Source organism: Falco punctatus (assembly GCF_963210335.1).
Source record: "Falco punctatus genome assembly, chromosome: 2".
Lineage (NCBI taxonomy): Eukaryota > Metazoa > Chordata > Aves > Falconiformes > Falconidae > Falco > Falco punctatus.
Window position 1 is genome coordinate 106,774,101 of NC_137581.1, and position 19,441 is coordinate 106,793,541.

The 19,441-nt window shown below is 38.5% G+C and overlaps 1 long non-coding RNA gene across 5 annotated transcripts in view; it reads right to left on the minus strand.

Moving 5' to 3' along the window:
• LOC308058564 overlaps positions 1-19,441 on the minus strand; it is a 351,504-nt gene that overhangs the window by 126,199 nt on the left and 205,864 nt on the right. For 4 of the 5 annotated variants that reach the window (XR_013925880.1, XR_013925881.1, XR_013925882.1 and 1 more), the window contains one exon: positions 13,107-13,165. This is a non-coding gene — a long non-coding RNA (uncharacterized lncRNA). Of the gene's footprint in view, positions 9,326-13,106; positions 13,166-19,441 lie in introns of those variants that run through there. The other variant, XR_013925884.1, reaches the window with a different exon arrangement.

The window sequence follows — 19,441 nt, forward strand, 5'->3', positions numbered from 1 at the left end:
AAAAAAACGAGCAATCTTTTGTACTTCATTTGAAAGGGTTGAATAAATGTCAGTAGCAGGCAATTTCCCATTCTGACCAGGACTGGCTATCTACATGAAAACACAAAATTACTTGTAAATCAGATTGCTACTTTCCTGCTCTTTTCTTCCTTCAAACTGCCACCAAATATTAACCTACATCTCACTGTCTGTACCATTCCCCAATAGCTCTGAATGAAAACAATTGCAAAGCAAAATGCAATAATACCATAAAGTTTGAAAACAAACTATCTTATGTCTTTTCTTATTAGCAGTTATTCAGAATTTCTTTTGTAATATCATCTAGTCCTCGAAGAGAGGTCCAATGGTCTTCCTAATATTAAGGAGGAGAATTTTTTAGCCAGTGTAAATACTTCTTAGCTTATACAAGTATGGATGAATCCATTTTTATTAGGTGTCTCTCAAACTTCACCTTGTTTCTAAGCAGATCAATCAAAAATGAACTACCTGTCACTCACATCAGTGAAAAAGCAAACATACACAACATTTCATCTCTGTAGAGTATACATGGAGACAGTCAGCTTACCGCTCACATACTCATGCCATCCCCCATTCTATTTAATCTTTCAGAAGTAGCATTCCTTTTATCCAAATTAAACTCATACTACCTTTCTGTTATCTCTTTATGAACATCTGGCCATCAACTCAAGCTGGGTATGGCTAAAACAAAATATTGAGACTTTGTCTCACAGAAGTTCCTTCCATAAAATGCTTTTCAATCTTTCTAAAACCCTTAACATCTGGCCTTCACTGATAGGACTCATAAATTTCCTTCTATGTCTTCATAGGAAGCATACTCTTTCTTTATGTCACCAGCTGTATGTATGGCCTTTCCCACCTACATCCTCAACCAAATGATTGTCACATGTTCCCAAAATATAATTTCTCAATTATGGCAATCATTCTTCTCTTGCTTTCACAAACCTATATGCTTAAATCCATCCAAGTTTGGTTAGTTTTGTTTTGGGTTTTGTTTTTTTTTTTTCCTGTTTTCCTCCTTTTTAGCTCCCTGGACACCCCCTAGGGAAGGTCTCACTGATGTGGATCTCCAGAGTGGTCTGTGCTGACAGTCTGCATTAGTATACTTTGGAACAAGCATTACTGCATTACTTCCCATGCTTCCCATCGTGCTAGGGAGTAACGCGTGTAAAAGCACCTTTAACTATGTGATGCTTTGGTCTTCTATCACTTTCTCAGTCTCCCACCACAGCCTCTTTCAATAAAAGGCTGGGTTTATTTCAAAATTCTTGTTTACCATAGACAGCTACAAAAAATGTGAGAACAGCCACACCAGCTGGATGCTCAGACTGCTTAGAATGCTAACCTATGGTCAGCTATATGTCATCTTCTATCTATATTTAATTCTTATTTAGATTACATTTAAGCCTGTATGCCTTCAGATTTGTAAATTTGGTTGTCTTCCATGAAAACAGCTCTTCAGCAAAATCAAATATTTAAAATAAACTAAATGAAATAACAAAAAAAAATGCCTGTTCTTTCTACACTATGACCTTTTTTGTGAATGAAATGGAGGGGAAGATCAATAATCCACAGACTTTGGCACATTGGTTACACATCCAGTTAGTAATTCTCACTTTACTTTGGTTGTAAAATTTCTCAATTTTTCACCTTATGTCCAGCTCTGTTAATGGTTCCTCACTTTTTGTTGTGACCTACTTTGTGCGTCAGCCTTTGTTTTGGTTTTGCAAAGTTGGAATGCCATATCACTAATAATTACCTAGATCATTTTTGAATATGACAATGATATCTCTTGTATATACCAGTGTATGAGGCATAACACACAATAAAAAGCGATGAGGTATTTATTTGTAGAGGTTTAATAGTGTGCTGAGGCTACACCACATAGATGCATAATCATGTTGACTTTGAAAAAACCACTTTAAAATTAAATTAATAATCACAGAATCATAGAATGGTTAGGGTTGGAAGGAACCTTAAAGACCATCTAGTTTCAACCCCCCTGGCATGAGCAGGGACACCTAGCACTAGATCAGGTTGCTCAAAGCCCTGTCCAGCCTGGCCTTGCATGTTTCCAGGAAGAGGGCATGCATAGCTTCTCTGGGCAACATGTTCCAGTTTCTCGCCATCCTCACAGTAAAGAATTTCTTCCTATTCTCTAACCTAAATCTAACCTCTTTAGCTTAAAACCATTACCCCTTGTCCTATCACTATATGCCTTTGCAAAAAGCCCCACTCCAGCTTTCCTGTAGGCCCCCTTAAGGTACTAGTAGGCTTCAGTAAGGTCTCCCTGGAGCCTTCTCTTCTCCAGGCTGAACAACCCCAACTCTCTCAGCCTATCTTCATAGGAGAGGTGCTCCAGTCTTCTGACTATATTTGTGGCCCTCCTCTGAAGTCACTCCAACAGGCCCATGTCCTTCTTATGTTTGGGGCCCCACAGCTGAATGCAGTACTCCAGGTGGGCTTTCATGAGAACAGCGTAGAGGGAGAGAATCACCTCCCTCAACCTGCTGCTCACACTTCTTTTGATGCAGTCCAGGACTCAGTTGGCTTTCTGGGCTGCAAACACATATGGCTGGGCCATGTAGAACTGCTCATCCCAACACCACCAAGTCTTTCTCCTCAGGACTGTTCTCAGTCCATTCTCCTTAATAATAATGCCTTTCACCATGTTATTCTACAGATGTCCATTGCCCAACTATGCTGAGCTGAATTAAGTTACAAAATTGTAAAGATAATTCAGGAATCAAAATACTAAGCCTTTCAGTAAGGAACAGAACTTTCCTGGAAGACTTGAAAGCACTAAAAAAACCCAATAAAAAAACTTGGTTTCTCTCAGATTTTCATCTGACATCAAATTCAACCATCATTTCTCTAAATAAAGAACCTTAACATTAAGCCTGCTTAGTGAAGTTGATCAAAACCACTGATTCCAAAGGATCTTGAAACAATATTTATGTACACAGAGTATTTAGAAAGTATCCAAGTTTGAGTGCCAATATAATACCATGAGAAGAAAAATTTTTGTGCTTTGAAACATTCAATATGTTTTAAAAAAATTAAAATATATTACATATTAATTTCTGGATGTGCGTATGCATGTATTTATAGACTGTCTTCTGGTGCCTAACTTCATAACCTCCAAGTAGCTTCAGAATATGAGGTTTTGTTATTTGATATGTATCTACATAAATATATATTTAATGTATACATATATTTTACTATGAAAGCACATTAAACCAAAAACAATCCCAAACAGTAAGTTTTTGGTTACATTCTCATTACAAAACAGTATTTATATGACAATAGATAATTTATAATCTGTACTCAATTGCTTAATGCTCTGAAAGGACAATTGTCATTGTCTAAGTAGCATTTCAGCACATCTTTCTGGTCCTATTACTCAATGTTTTATCTCCTTTAGTGAAGTTACTTTTCAGATCACCTAAAACTTAACAGGACATTACTAGTTTCTGCAAGGTTGTTTCTTGTTTCTTTGGCAAATACCATACAATCCAAGCACTCCACAGACCTTCATCACTTCAGCTAAAAGAATACCACACATACATACATGAGACCATTGTGCTGAAAAGTGCCATTAGCATTGTTTCTGTTTAATGGGCAGAAAATTAGTAAGCTCAGTTTATTTTGGGTACCCAAGCAAGCTTCTCACAGACTGATATTTTCAGAGTGCTTGTTTCTGTATATTCAAAACACATCTCCCCTGTTTTTTTGCTGGAGTTGTGAGTTCCCAGGTGTCACACTGGAAGCCACAAGTACCTCCCCCAAGTACTCTGGAAATAAGGGGTCCATCTGAGCAGGAGAACATATATACGATATATGCATGACCTGAGTCATATGGCAGGCGCAGAAAGAGGACTCTGCTCTCCAGGGCATTCTAAACTCAAATTTCTTCCTGGGGGGTAAGTACAGGCTGGTAAAAACAAGGGATATGTGCTGCCATGCTGCAGGGACCTCAGATGTGAAGCAGTAGCTGGTGCTGAGAGAACCAGACCCTCCCCCTTCCCCAGTCCCTTCCTGAGCAGATGTACATGCAGGTGCGAGTCCAACACATCAGACACACTCCAAACAAGGTGTCTAACTCCCTTTGATTTTTTTTGAAACTCCATTCCAGAGAACTACTACATTTTTGCTTCAACATGGGGTCAGAAGATTTAAAAGCTCCTTAACAAAACACAAAATATAAAGAAGAGTAAAGCTTGCATATTTTAAATGTTCATCAAGGTAACTCTTATTCTGAACAACAATAAGCAGTTAAGTAATCTGAAGGGAAGAAAAACAACAGTATAGGCCCTGCCATAATATAATCAGTATAAAAGATGTTATAAGCAATCCTTTCTCTTCTGTCCAGCAATTTTAAAGCAGTAAATAAATTGAATACTGATATGAAGCATATACACCGTTCTAGATTAAGATATAAAACTAAATATCATGCAAAAGTAAAGCAAATCCTTTAACCATAATAGATATTAAAAATATAGGGATTTTATTATTATGCTGCATTACTATAGCCACTTAGTTACCTCCTCACTGCATCATCATCAGTTCTCTGCTGTCCAAGGTAACAGGAGCCTGGATTTCCCAGAAACTGGAGGGACTGAAAGGCTGGAGAGGCAAAGGAGGAAAGGGGTATAGTGGAGAGGTAATACAGATCATTTTGGAGAGAATGCCAAGACCAAGATGTAGCTCCACACAGCTGGGTGTGATGCAGCAAAGCTCTACGTCCGTCACAGAACAGTGCTGCTCTGAGCCTCTGCTTCCTGGAGGGCCAGGCACCATACAGTTCTGCCAGCGTGGGTTCAGTGCTGTGCTCAAGTTATTCAGCACTCTTGTGCTGTTTGGGGAGTGCAGAGAAAAGGCATAGAGTGAAGTCTGGTCTCTTGGAGTTTACCAGTACTGCCTGTCAATGCTTGCATGTTTGCTACACCTGACCTAAGAAGACCTTTTGGAAATGAAGCAGGAGGAAGTGATAGCAACTGCAAATAGATTCGCTGTGGGTTTGGGACAGCTGACACTGAGTCCAAACTGATACCTGTTGGACTTGCCTCTGCATACATTTTCTGTGTTCCTCATCCAGGAAAAGTGATGTAGGGACATTCAAGTTATGTTTGCGTGGAGCCTGTTGGGCTCATAAAGGGTCTGCTAGTTAGAGCCCTATGCAGCATGAAAGTAGCCAATGCACTGGAGGACTTAACTGGTTTTATAATTGATACAACCATATTAATACAAGACTGAGATCTAAGGTATAAAAACAGGGATCCAAACTGGCTCTGCATTTATGACAGGATTAATCAAAAACCTGAATGACAGCAATGTACTGAATTATAACTGTAGCTCAGTTGTTTATCTTGGCTACTCACTGCAAAACATATTCATATAGTAAATGATTAAATTATGATATACATAAGTTAAGCACTACACAGCTCATTGGCATTTCTTTGCTTATTATCAGTCAAGACTAAATTCAAAGATATGGTGGGTCAGCATTTTTGTGGATCAGTTGTTCATCTCTCTCTAAATGGAAGGACAACATACCAGGAAAAAAAAAATCAACATGGTGGTGTGTTGTTGAAACAGCTTTTTCCCAGCACATCTGTAGTAAGCAGGATGTCAACTTACAAAATGTTCCTTGAATTCAACTAACCAACATTTCTGAATAACTTGAGTTTTGAACTTCCCCCCCGTATAGAGGAATAAGAACGGTATGACATTCGTAAGTTTGTTTTACTGCAGTATTTGTTCAAGAGCAGCCAAAATTGCTTAGTGTCCTAGACTAAATTACTTTTCTACCCCAGAGAGAGGGTGTTCCCTCTAAACCAGAGATGACGGTACAGGAATTTCAGAAAGTATTGCTTGCATTTTACTGATCTTCAGATGGCTAACACACAAGATTTTAAGATACAGTACTAGCAGTCTGAAAGTTATAAAATATTTAAATTATCTTCCTTTGAAAAGCAAATAAAGAGTCTTAAAAATACTTAGTATTCTATTAAAGGTATAGTCTTTTTACTGCTTTAAGCACCAGGTTATCAAAGTACCCTCAGTAGCCCATTAAGAGCTAGAAGCAAAGTCTGTCATAGTTGCTTCATTTCCTCTTTCCCTAAGGGGGAAATTACATGTAAAATATAATGTTTTGTTAAAGTTTCTTTTATTTCATTGTTTTAATATATGCATATACATACTTCTATGTTTGTGTCAAACAAAGCTACATAAATCGTGCCTTGCACTTGAGTTTCCATAGAAAGTGGCTGCCACTACTCTGAACAGTCCTTAGAAAGGCTGAGGAAACAAGCCTTATAAAGGTAATAAAAAGTTCCAAAGTTCCAGTGTGCATAAATGGAGTTTATTATAGAGATATTTCTACTTCAAAATTAAGGCAATTTTTTGAAAGTAACTTCAGCCACTCATTACCTTCAAAATAAGCATGATCTTGTACTGAAATCTCTATTCTTTGGGAACATCTTGTCTTTAGAAGCCTAGATTTCATATCCTGGAATCACAGAATAAATGAGTTTGGAAGGGATGTCTAGAAGTCATCTAATCTGATCCCCTGCTCAAAGTAGGTCTAACAGCAGGTTCCTCAGCAGCTTGTCTACACAAGGCCTGAACAATTCCAAGGATGGATATTCAAATATCAAATACAAATCTCACATCTAGCTGATTGTTCCTGGAGGGGCACATCCATGTCCTCATAGGTTTTCAAAGCTAGCTGGGATCACAATGGTGCTTTATTCTGATTTTCTGCATAATGAAGTCAAAGAGGTGGACTCGCTAATTTCTGTATCAACTTCTTATTGAATAAGGGCATGTCTACAATATTTTTTTATGTAAAGAGTTGAAATTCGAGAGACTTCAATGCATTCCATATTAATTTATAATTCATACCATGTAATATTAAACTCTATCCCATTTTAACAGACTGTCTAGAAGATGGTCATTTTTGGTTCAGAACATACATCCTTCTAGCCTTGTCTTGCATTATGTCATCTTTCAGTACAAAAGCTTCTCTTGCAGTTCAGTTATTCTAAGCACAGACAGCAATTACCTTCTAGCTATCAAACTGCTTACTAATCCCAGGGGATTTAAAATAAATGTGAAGCTATACGGGGGGTGGAGTGGGGGGTGAGGGGAAGAATGGGAAAGCGGTGGGGGGAAGGCACACAGACAGTCAAAAAGAAAAAGATCTTCTAGAAAGTTTGCATCTCAGTGCCACCAGAATTTCAAAGAACACTTAACTGCTGGTCATTTTATCAGCAGTAGTGAAAAGAAAAAAAAAAAAACATTCAGTTTTGTAGTCAAGAGCTAATCCACTTAGGTACTTCTGTCATACAGCACAAAGTAAAGTTTAGGTTGAGCTGAAGGCTGGAAGAGAGAATCGGGGATTGTTTTCCACCTGAAAGCTGTTCTACTCTTCTGTCTTGTGCAAATTCAACTGAGTCAGAGAGAGCTCTTTGGACTGGATGGTTAAAGCTGTGGGTTTGAGTTTAAAGAACTTCCTTAACATGTGGTCATGTACTTGCCAGGGCTCTAACTCTTACTGTTAAGCCTTTCCAGAAAGAGTCTTAATCTGACAAAAGTGTCTGTCTCCTTGAAAAACAATTAGGCAATTACATTGCAAAGTCATGAAAAAGTACTTCCTTTAAAACCTATGAAGAAATCAGGCACCTGCATGTGCGATGTAGTCCTCAAAGTAGAAAGTCAGGATAACAAGGTCAACGCTTTTCCTTTTGAAAGATGTTATCTGGATAAGATTATGACTCCTAGAGAGTTCAGAAAAAGGAAAAACACAAAATACAAACAAAAAACTACAACAGGCAGTAAAAACCAACCAAGTGAAAAAGAATTTTAAACAAAATAAGCAAGAATGATGTGAGATGAGAAATATTTTTTTCTGCAACCACACTTAACCCATTCAGTAGCATCTAAGAGATGTACAGAAGGTCAGTATCATTTTTTGCTTAATTAGATTCAAGGATGAAGGAATTAATAAAATTGTAGGGCCCCTTCATCCATTGTTTTGAAAACAGAGTTTTCAGGACCATGAGAGCAAGGAGAATATGGCTTCCACACAAATCATACTTGACCAAGCATTTTGTAACTGTGTCAACCAAGAATCTCCTAAGCTACTCTGTAGGGCAGGAATGGAAATTCCACCTATACAGGAAGCAGAACCCCAAGTATTACCAAGTGAGCTCCTGCAATTCAAGCTAGCTGATCTATAGGAGTGCAATACGCAATCAGACAAGCACTCAGCAGGTCTCTCTGAGATGTCACTGTTGAGGCCAGTAAGCAGCCAAAGAAACAAAATGTTGCTGTAGACTACAGCATTAGAAAGCCCACCAAAGCAAGATTCCCACAGAAGAAAAATGTTCCCCGCAACTCCCCCTCTCCTTAACAAGAAAAGACAATGGAGAGAATGTCATCAGAATAATATACCTTTCATAAGAAAGTACAGGATGACAGCATTTAGCTATCCCTTTAAAGAAGAATCTAATGTTACTCTGCCACTGACTTCTGCTTGTCCAGCTCAGCATAAGGTATGATGTTCACTGAGGCCTCTCAGTGACCTGAAATTAGTGGGACTCAGAGTCTAGGGGCTTCAACTGTACTCAAGTCCTAGTGTTTATCATTAACCATGTGTCACTGAGGGCCTGGAGACAGTCAAGCCTGAGCAGCACTGAAGCCATGTATGCCTCTGCTAGCATTACCTCAGCCAAAATCAGCACCTGCGCACCAATAAAAGCTGGGCTGCCATCAGAGGCTAAGCATGCAGCTGGAGGGCTTTGGACAGCAGTGCTGGGAATTTGACCGCACCACTATGCACCCCATGAGACTTTTGGATCCCCATAACTTTACTCTAACTCTTAGTATGACAAGATGCCAGTTAAAGATACATTTTTGATACAAACCTAACAAGACATGCCTTCTTAATAGAGAAAATGGCAATTTATTCTGCAGATTAAGAGCAAAGGACCACTTCTACTGTTCCCTACGAGAAAAGAACACAGCATACAACAAGGATAAAGCCTATTTAGCAGTTGTACATAAAGCAGACTTAGTCTTGTCTGGAGTCTTCAGATACTATAACAATAAAATAAGAACAAGTTCTGGGTGCTAGTTATTATTTTCATATGGTTACCGAGCAATTTATTGCTAAAGATAGGTATCTGACACTGTCTCCCATAACTGAATCTCTCTTCTGTTACCACTTTGCTTATCATTCACGCCAATGTTACATCTAACAGAGGAGTGTTAGCTCATTGAGAAAACAAACTAATTTATTTCACATATAAGATGCCCCATAGACTCCTCTGATGCACTACTCATACAAATCTACTCCTGTTGGGCTGATCCTTTGAGGATCAGACAATAGTTAACGCAAGTATACATCAAGACTTGAGGAGGAGAAAACTTGCAACACCGAAGAGAAAATCTAAGTAAAGTATGAAGCACTAAGGCAGAGCTAGCCCAGATGTTTTTGCAACAATAATTAGTGGCCATCTCCAACATAGGAAGTGCTACACAAAACACTGCATAAAATGTAAAATCTCCAGCTGTGCATAGTACAAAGAAATATTCTGGAGACAAGTTTTGTACATGATTATCCATGTTAACCTAGGCTAGAAGTTTGGGTATGCTAGCAATACCACAGCATTTATTTTTCATGTCTATCTGCTCTACTGCATATTTTTCCCTTATTTTCTTCCACACATTTTTATACCCTTAACTAATCTGTGATTCAGAAGGCCATTCTGTACCATTGAATATTTTCAATCCTTTTAAAATCAGCCCCAAATGCTAATATGCTATATAGATATATCTGTATCTATCTCTATATAGGGGTGTGTACACACACACACTTCACACACATACAAATTAACCCTAACAGAATTGCTTCCAACTGTAGTGCTAGAATACTGTTTCCCCCACCAGATGGCAGTAACTTCAACTTAATATAAACCAGACTGGTTGCCACATGTACAGCAAACAATGGCATTCGTTATATTTGGTTTTTTCCATGAGAGGGAAATGCTGTATTTTTTCAACATCTAGAGCTAGTCCAATTTCCTTCTAGTTAACGACAAATTGAAGGATAAAGTTTACTACCAACAGTTAAGCTCAACTTTGATCAGTGTATCCTACAAGATTTTTTTTTAAAACATGTACCATCCCATATGGTTATTCTTTCAGTATACTGTACTTTCATCAGATTTTGAAAAATATGGGTGTTATTTCCAGTCATTGTCTTCTTCCAAGAGTAATTCCCAACCAGAAATGACTGAGTAACTTTCAACTGCATAATGAACTTAAACTTTTACAATAAATAATTAAAATTACTAAAGCACTCCAAAGAAGGGCAAAAAATAGAAAACATCTTGTGCATAATCGTTTGACAAAAATACAGAGTGTGCAGACTTCTTGACTTATGAAAAATTCAGGGTATCAACTACAGCAAAAATGTTGCAGGTAGCACATACTACGTTAGATGTAGCCTAAATTGTCTTTAATGTGGGAACTAACAATTGCTTCTACTGGTAAGAGTAGAACAGGCAATCTAAAAATAATGCAATGTGGTGGATAAGGACTGCCCTGTAGGATATCCAGCTTTAGAAGCCACTCATCTATAGCTTCCAGCCAAAAGATTATTGTTCCGTTTTTATTTTTTGAAAGAAATATTTTTGAAAGAAATTTTCCAGAAGATGTCATATATTATAAAAAGAGGAGTTCACTCCTATTCTACTAGTATTGGTGTTCATAATGATTAAGTAGGTTTATACTCAGCTTTATACCAACTGCAAAAATAATCTCAAAAATGCATATTCTTATTAATAAAACACACTCATCTTTCAATAAATTTGCAACCAAATACACAGTCTGTTTGGACAGCTGGCTTCCACTGTCCTACAAACACAGATTCAGATCCTTTTTTTTTTTTTTTTAAGGATTATTAGTTTTTAGGTAGAAAGATGAAGTTGAGCAAAATTTTCTCCAGATATACAAAGCAAATATGTTCAATGATGGAAAGAAAAGGCCACAAAAATAAAGAGAAAAAAAAACCCAAAACATGGATTTTGTGGACAAACAGAAGCTTTAGAAAAAACAAGGACAGTGAAAGAGAAACTGGTCTTAGACACGCACAAAATGAAAGAAATGAACCAAGACCTAGCAAAAGATTCACAGTAAAAGGAGGAAATGTAAGCAGGAGGGAAAGAAATTATGATTGTGAAGCCTTTGGGAAGAGAGAGGAGGAAAGTAAAGGAAAGCAAGTGTGTTGCTATTGAGCTTGGCTTTAGGAGTGCAATTGCAATGAAGCTCAATTTATTTCATAGAAAAGCTAGGTCTTTATTACCTGCTCCAGCTGAAATATGCTGGTGAATTACTGTTTTTCAAGAATACCGTGTTATGTCCACTTTCTACTAATTCAACATTAAGCATCCAGCCATACTTTTCCTCCACACTTCACAGCTAATGTTACTGAATATTTCACTTTTCATAACCAGCTCCTCTACATAAACCAAAAAAACCCTGGCATCCTAAATCAATGACATTTGAACTGAAGACAAGCTCTAGATACAGTATTATTCTTTAAGAGACCTTTTCATAAACTTTTCATTATGGCTTGATGTTCTTCTGAGATTGCACATTTACATCAGCTGGAAGTATAAGCAGAATCCACCATAAAAGTAAGATATTCCTAACATCTGAAGGATAAGGAAAAGTAAAAGTAACAAGGACTTTTTAGTATGAACCTAGCCAAAATGGTTTTGAGAGTGCCAACCTGTGTGAATAACCACACACTCAAAATTCATCTTTAGATCAGAAAGACAAACTGAATGAGTCACCGTTGAAGTGGACAGAGTAAGCACAGGGATCCACTGTTCAACATAAGGTCCCTGCATAAAGAGTTTAGCACAACCCTGCAACATTCAAAGGGCCAGTATAGTGGGAGTTACATATAACTGCTTTTTTCTCCAGCTGTGGTATCAGTAGTAATCCTACAGTAATGTTCAGAAATTCCTGTATATTTTGAAAAGGATACAGGAAGAATAGAGGTGAAAGAAGAGCAACAAAACCTGAGTACTGGAGAATACGTGTTATAGTGAAAGTCTTAAAAGATATCAGATCTATATATACAAACATGTAGCAGTGATTATAGGAAAACAACTACCATCTATAAGTGCCAGAAGAAAACAATGGCTCAAAGCTGAAGCTCATCAAATTTAAAACAGGTAGAAGGCACAACTTTTGAGTTTGTTTCAGGAATTAATCACTTTTGCGATCAAGATAAATAGTGGATTAAATACAAAAATAAAGCCTTTCCTGCTTCAAAGACAAAATACAAGGGGTTAACAGCACAAAACATAAAAATTGAAGAGTTTAAACTACATGGTCCAATGGCACATTCTGATTTGAAACAGTATCGCTCTCCATGAAAGGTGTGAAGTAATTAATCGCATCTGTAAGGAATAATATTTTGAATCACATCAAGGCGCTCCCAGCCTTCCCACAGGTGAGAGAGCTGGCAGTTAACCTTTCTTAGAAACTTAGAAATTTTCATTCAAGTGAAGACAACAATGACAAAACTCCTACCAAATTGAACGGCACTGAGGCTTTTGACCCAGTTCTGGTGTTGCCAACATCCCCCCAAGGCCGAGCCTCGGGGCCCTGCCACACCATCCCAGCTGGGCTGGGGCCGCGGGTGCCCCCCACTGCAGCAGGCCCGGCCCTGCCTCCCCCGCCGCAGGGGTGGCCATGCCACAGGGCCCAGCCTCTGGGCCCCAGCCTGAGGGATGGGCACCCACGGGGCCTGGCCTGGTGTTGGTGAGGGGGCTGTTCCAGCTGCTGCCCATGGCTGGCCCTGCACCTTGGTGGCCCTGTGCTGTGAGGAGAAGAGCCATGACTGCGCTCCTTGGGAGCCATTTCAAACCTGGTGGGAACATCTCCTAAGTGCCCTGGGAAAGCTGCTGTGGGGTGGAAAGCGGCTGCACTGCCCACAATGCCATGTGCCAGAGGTTGGTCATGGTGACTCGGCACCTGAAATGCTGGGTGACACTCTCAGGGCTTACCTGCAGTTTGTGAAGCCGCAAACATGGTCCAGTTGTGAAACGGAATGATGGCTATACACCTGGAAGAGATGCAGCACATCAGAACAAGGATACAGGACTCATGCTACAAACCAACTGAGTTTCACTTATTAACCCCTTTTCAGAGAACGGCATAATGTTATATCCCATAATTACAAAATATACAGACAAAAGAGAGGAATCTTTTTTTTCGAGGCTTGATGAACTTCAACAGGTTAATGAATTTAAGGGAATTGTCATATATCAGCAGCTTAACCAACAAAATAAGTCAGTACCACGCGGTGAAGTGCCTGACCCCTCACTAGCCCCAGTCAGCCCATCCGAGCAGGTAGCCTGCCCTCAGATCACGCTTTTCCATGGGCTGCAGCAGACACAGGCAGGGAGCAGGCCAAAAGAAGGGAAATTACTTTACTCCTCTGCCATCTTGTCTCTTCCAGGCCCCACGGCCTTCTGTCATGTCACAAACTGGGGGCACTCGCTTGCTGGCTGCACATTCAACTGTGTGCTGAGTTACGTATGCAAATAAAGTCACCATTATAAATACTTTTATTGCTTTTATAAAGTGCCAACTAACCCAATTTTTTAGACTCAATTTTAGCACCTGAAACAATAGTTTGAATTTGTGCACAAAACCTGTAATTTTTCTCATTTGTACTAACGTCGTCACAGCAAACACACAGATCTGTTTAACAGAATTTATTGGGAAAAGTATTAATCTATAATTACATTTCTGGTACAATAAATATAATAACAAGGGAAAACACATGTAGTAGAAGCCCTATTCTGGCAGAAGATGCTCAGTTTATTCCATAAGAAATCCTCTGAGCTGTTTGTCATCAACAGATTGCATATAGTGCCTTCCTTTCATTAACATGGAGTTTTTCAGGATGTGCAATAAGATATAACCTGTTGTTACATTCAGCAAATGCACGGGATTTTTAAACGAGCAACCATTTGGTTTCTGAGAGCTCAATTAGTATTAATTACAAGTATAAAGAAGCACCACAACATATTCACATTGATAGTATAGGCATATCTACAGCATAATTACTGTCACTTCAATAAGCGCAGTCATGCATATCATCCCCTTCTACGATCAAAGTGGTGGCATATCGAGTCCAGGCTCCTGCTATCAGAGGCAACCGTGTTTCACATTCCCTTTCATAAATGTATCACTTTCCACCTTGCAGTTAGACCTGTGTGGAAAAACAAAACTCAACCACCTTATTGGGAGGTTTCTCCAGAATGCTGCTGCTTTGATGGCTAGAAATCTAACTTTTAGTTTGATTTTCTGCCAGTTACCTCTGTCCAAGCTCTGTTCTTCAGAATAAATGATTGTTCTCCTTTGCTTGCAATTTTCCTCTCCCCACAGCATATCTTTTCTTTTGGCCTTTATTTTATTGAAGCAAAATAAAGCTTTCAGTATCCTCACAATAATCTCTCCCTTCCCACTATTCATTTTACTAGTTTTTCTCTGTTACAACTAAATTTGTGCTTCCTACACCTGGCTGCTCTGAATGCTAGGCACTGTTCCTGGGGAGGTTGTTGCAGTGCCTTGCATTCAAGGCATTAATAATTTTATTCCACTATCTGAAACGTCTAACTTGATAAATTTTTAAATGGTTTATGGACATAACACATTGGTGTCTCAGTCATTTTGGATGAAATTGATCTTACCTAGTTTTAAGCAGCACCTCTGAGCTAGTCCTGCAGGCCTCTTTTATAATTAGAGTTACACTTTACAGCATGATTCATGCGATCTATTTTTAGAGAGTCTGACTGGATGAAGTCTGTTGTGCCCTAGAAACACTCTTCACTGACCGTGTCTCAACAAATACCTCAGTTGGAGAGATCCATACTGGAACAACTGAACAGCTTGTTTTGTGGTTTTTAATATAATCAGTTCCTTAATTTCCTTTTTAAAAATCACAAGATACCAGATGACAGCAGAAGTAAGCATAACCACAGATACGACTTTATGTTTTCAAACTTCCATCGTGTCTCTAACCCTCACGATCTCTGATTTGTGAAGTTTCCTCTGGATTATTCCAAATTGACAGTACTTTTGAACTGCATATTGAAAATGGCTCTTCTAGCACAGTTTTAAAACCCACAGTAACTACAGGAAGCACAATTTCCCTTCAAAAATCAAGTGCTTGTATAATGTTTTGACAGGATTACAGTTTGACAAGTGATATTCTAGACTAGCACATAAGAAAGACAAGACCAACAGGTATTTCAGGAAATTATATTGTAACATTCAGGAGTGAAAAAAAGATGCTGAATTTTCATCAATCATAAATAAAAGGATGTAGACTTAGGGAAGTAAGTAGGAGGCTTTTTGGCAATCCATCTCTATCAAAGCTCCTTAATTATATCTTCTAAGCAAGAAGTTTGAAACATTTGAATAGCAAAGGATAAACATTAAAATCAAACAAGTAAGCACAAATACATATTTCTATGATCATCTCCAATGGAACAACTAAAGAATTTTGCTTCACAAAGAACAAATTAAAATCGGAAGGAAATTGATACTCTCCGTCACCTCCATAGGCAAATAAATGTAGCTACCATAGTGTGTGTTCTTACAGTATATTAATATTTAGAAATTGGCTACTGCTGACTCTTAAGAATTTACCTTAAATCCTCCAAATATGAGGTGGAATGGAAAAAGTGTTCCAACTATAACAGTGTTGCTTTGCTTTGTGAGGGAAGTGCTAGTAGATAAATAGGTTTATCCCAAAGGTTTTGCAGCAAGTAACAGGCTGGACTAAGTATCTTGGGAGTTTTGGTTTTGGCCAGCACATACTCATGAAGGCTTTCTTCACATCTCACCAATCCTGTTTGCATACAGACATTTGAAGAGTTCTTCATGTGATACAAGTGTTTGGGCAAAATTCCTTATGACAGGGGATAACTGGGGAAATTTTTAATCCAAATCACTCTCAATCCCAAGGTAAATACAAATTAAAGAACATTTGGAAGATTACTGAACACATAAACATGAACAATTCAAAACTGAATTATTTACCATAGTCTAAGTCATTATGAATACTTTTCATCCTACTTGGTGCTCAGAAACCAAAACTCAGAACAACTCTTAGAAATGCAAACATCTAAAAACTTTATTCCCTGAACCATAATACCAAAAGGATTAACCTCCAGATAATTCAGGCTCAAGGACAAATTCATGGACAGAAGGTCCATAAATAGATACAGAAGGGTACAGGTAGGGATCTCCCCTCTAATATCACAGATCCAAAAATTATGGATGCCAAGGGAGTACAAGGGGAATGGGCCTCTCTCCTTTCTGTGGTCCATGTGTTCTCCCTAAATTGCATGCCCTGTTTCCACTGCCATAGAATAAGCACCAGCACAGATGGACTGTTAGTGCGGCCCACAAGAGCATTACTTGAACAATCTTGTTTCATGAATGAAAACCAGATAGACTTCAGGACCACCTTGAGAAGACTCAAATAAAATGGTGGGAAACATTTAAAACTGTTAAACATTGCAGTCTAAGAGTAAGATCACCTAGTCAGGACTAATGGGTTAAAAAAAATACCATTAGAGTTCTCACACAAACATGTATTCAGACCCAAAATCACAGTCACGGCAGTATCAAAGGTATGTCTCTTCACAGAAATATGAAATATTTTTTTCAGGATGTAATTTCAGATATTTTTTAATGTCAAACTATCAACCATCATGCCACTCATAAACCAAAAATCATCAGATTTTCCATTCTCTAAGAAAATTTGATTTTCTTAGGCCACAGCTCTCAAAAACATGTCCTTGACAGTGGCATTTGTTAAGCACATATGCTGACCTTTTCAAAGTTTCTCTTTTTTGAAGTGACTGTTCTTGTTTTGCATTCTGCTACGTACTCTGACATATACTGCTAAGTGCAAACTTTGCATGCTTGCCCTAGTTCGCAAGGCTCTTTACTCATGGAGCATACAAGTATTACAAGATTTCTTTAGAATTCTTTCTTTTCAGTAATGTAAAACTTGCAGAACTATGCAACAGAGGAAGTTTGCACCCCTGTTTTCTGAAACAAGATGTAATAATTCTACCAAAGGCATATCAGTATATAAAATAGCTGATATTTATCCTGAGAACTCCCATGAACTTTCATGACTATCTCTTTGGAAGAAATCAAATACGAAAAAAAATATGGAGTCACTCCATGGACAGCACAATATTTTAAAACCAAGACCAACAGTAGTTTAGACACACTCTGGTCTCTCATAAGTCCTGTTTGATTTTCCATTAAGTGATTATATAGTGCAGAAGAGGAGACAAATGATGAGAAAAAGGCATATTTTGCATTCAAAGGGTCTCTGTGATAGTCCTCTGAAAATATTGAAAAGGCAAAAGCAATCATTTTTTAGGAAAACCTGTTTTCTTCATTATGATGATGCACCTTCTTGGAGCCCAGAAAGCCAATCATATCCTGGGCTGCAAAAAAATAAGTGTGGCCAGCAGGTCAAGAGAGGTGATTCTCTCCCTCTACTCCACTCTCACGAGACCCCACTTGGGGTACTGCATCCAGCTCTGGGGCCCTCAGCACAAGAAAGACATAGCCCTGTTAGAGCGGGTCCAGAGGAGGGTCACAAAAATTATCGGAGTGCAACAACACCTCTGCTGAAAGACTGAGAGAACTGGGGTTGTTCAGCCTGAAGAAGTGAAGGCCACTGGGAGACCTTACTGTGGCCTTTCAGTAGCCCTTGAACTTAAAGGGGTTTGTAAGAAAGGTGGAGAGCGACTTTTTACCAGGGTCTGTAGTGGCAGGATAAGGGGTAATGGTTTTAACCTGAAAGGGGGTAGATAGAGATTAGATATAAGGAAGAATTTTTTTTACAATCAGGGTGGTGGAACACTGGAACAGGTTGCCTAGAGAAGTTGTGGCAGCCTCATCACTGGAAGTGTTCAAGGTCAGATTGGATGGGGCTCTGAGCAACCTGGTCTAGTGAAAGAAGGTAGCCCTGCTCATGGCAGAAAGGTTGGACTAGATGAATGTGAAAGGTCCCTTCAAACCCTAACTATTCTATGATTCTACAGTTCTGTGACTGGTATGACTGGCTCTTTGCAGGAAATAATTTTGCCATGGGATCATATCACAAAGATTGTGATCTTACATTAGTCAGGATCTACACAAAAACAAAGCTGTTATTGCTGTTGTTCTGCACGTCTCTGTTAAAAGGCTACAAGAAATATTGGTTATTTTGGATTAACATTATTTTAGTAATGTTAAAGGTTCCCTTCCTATAACCAGAACATAAGCATTAAAGGGACTTAATATCATAGGATCAGAAAATTACTACTGAAATGAACTTCATGTACTTCAGATGATTCTGGAATCAGACTAACTTCCATTTCAAGGACAAAACATCATCAAACAATGCTATTGAGTGAGAAAATGTGTCCTTCTGGTCATCTGACTAAAGAGTTTGTCCTGCATCTGTTATTCCTATTCAAAGCATTTAGAAGGAGACTAGCATAAGGAGTAAGGACTTAAATAGACTTTCTAAGGCTTTTTGTGGTGGCCATTACAGACCAAGAAGAATATTCAAGAGCCAGAGAGATTTTGTTTTGTATCTTGAATTGAAGCTGATGCAGTTAAGCATTCCCAAGTTTATAGCAAAGCAAATCCACATGCAGTACCTAAAGCAAATAACTGTAACTGTTACTGGCTGTAACTCATCAGATACCTTGGTTTTGAGGGGAAAAGCCTAGAGACCTTCACATACTACTAAAATTCAAACAACACAGTTTTAACCTTCGCCAATTCTTTGCTAAATGGCTTTCTTCTAGTCCCTGCTCTTAGGCACTCCACAGTCAGGCTTGAATATTCTCTATTATTAAGGAAATATGGAAAAGGATGATCTTGGAGAAGCAAACTAAAGGACTTTTGGAAGGCATTAGAGTTGGCAGCACATTAAGAAACCTTGAATTAAAAAGGTATCTTTTCATTCAGATTTCAGATAACTGCAATTCTTCTTGTATCACCAGACTAAAACTTGGGCTCACTTTACTGCTTTTAATTTATCCAGTACATTATTAGGATGTGCAACATGATAAACTCCTGTCCTTGAAATGATGACTTACAACATTGTTGCTTATCGTAAGTGCCAGTATAAAAATTGCTTAAAGATGGTACCAAACTGCAGAAATGTTACCTTCACTGAGCAAGGGGATCATGGTCTCTTCAGGGTATTTGCTTGGTTTTGGTTGAGGACACTATAACAGAGCTGACAATATTTTATTTTATTTTTTCCCCGAAGAGGCTTACTTGTCTGACTCAAATTAAGAGA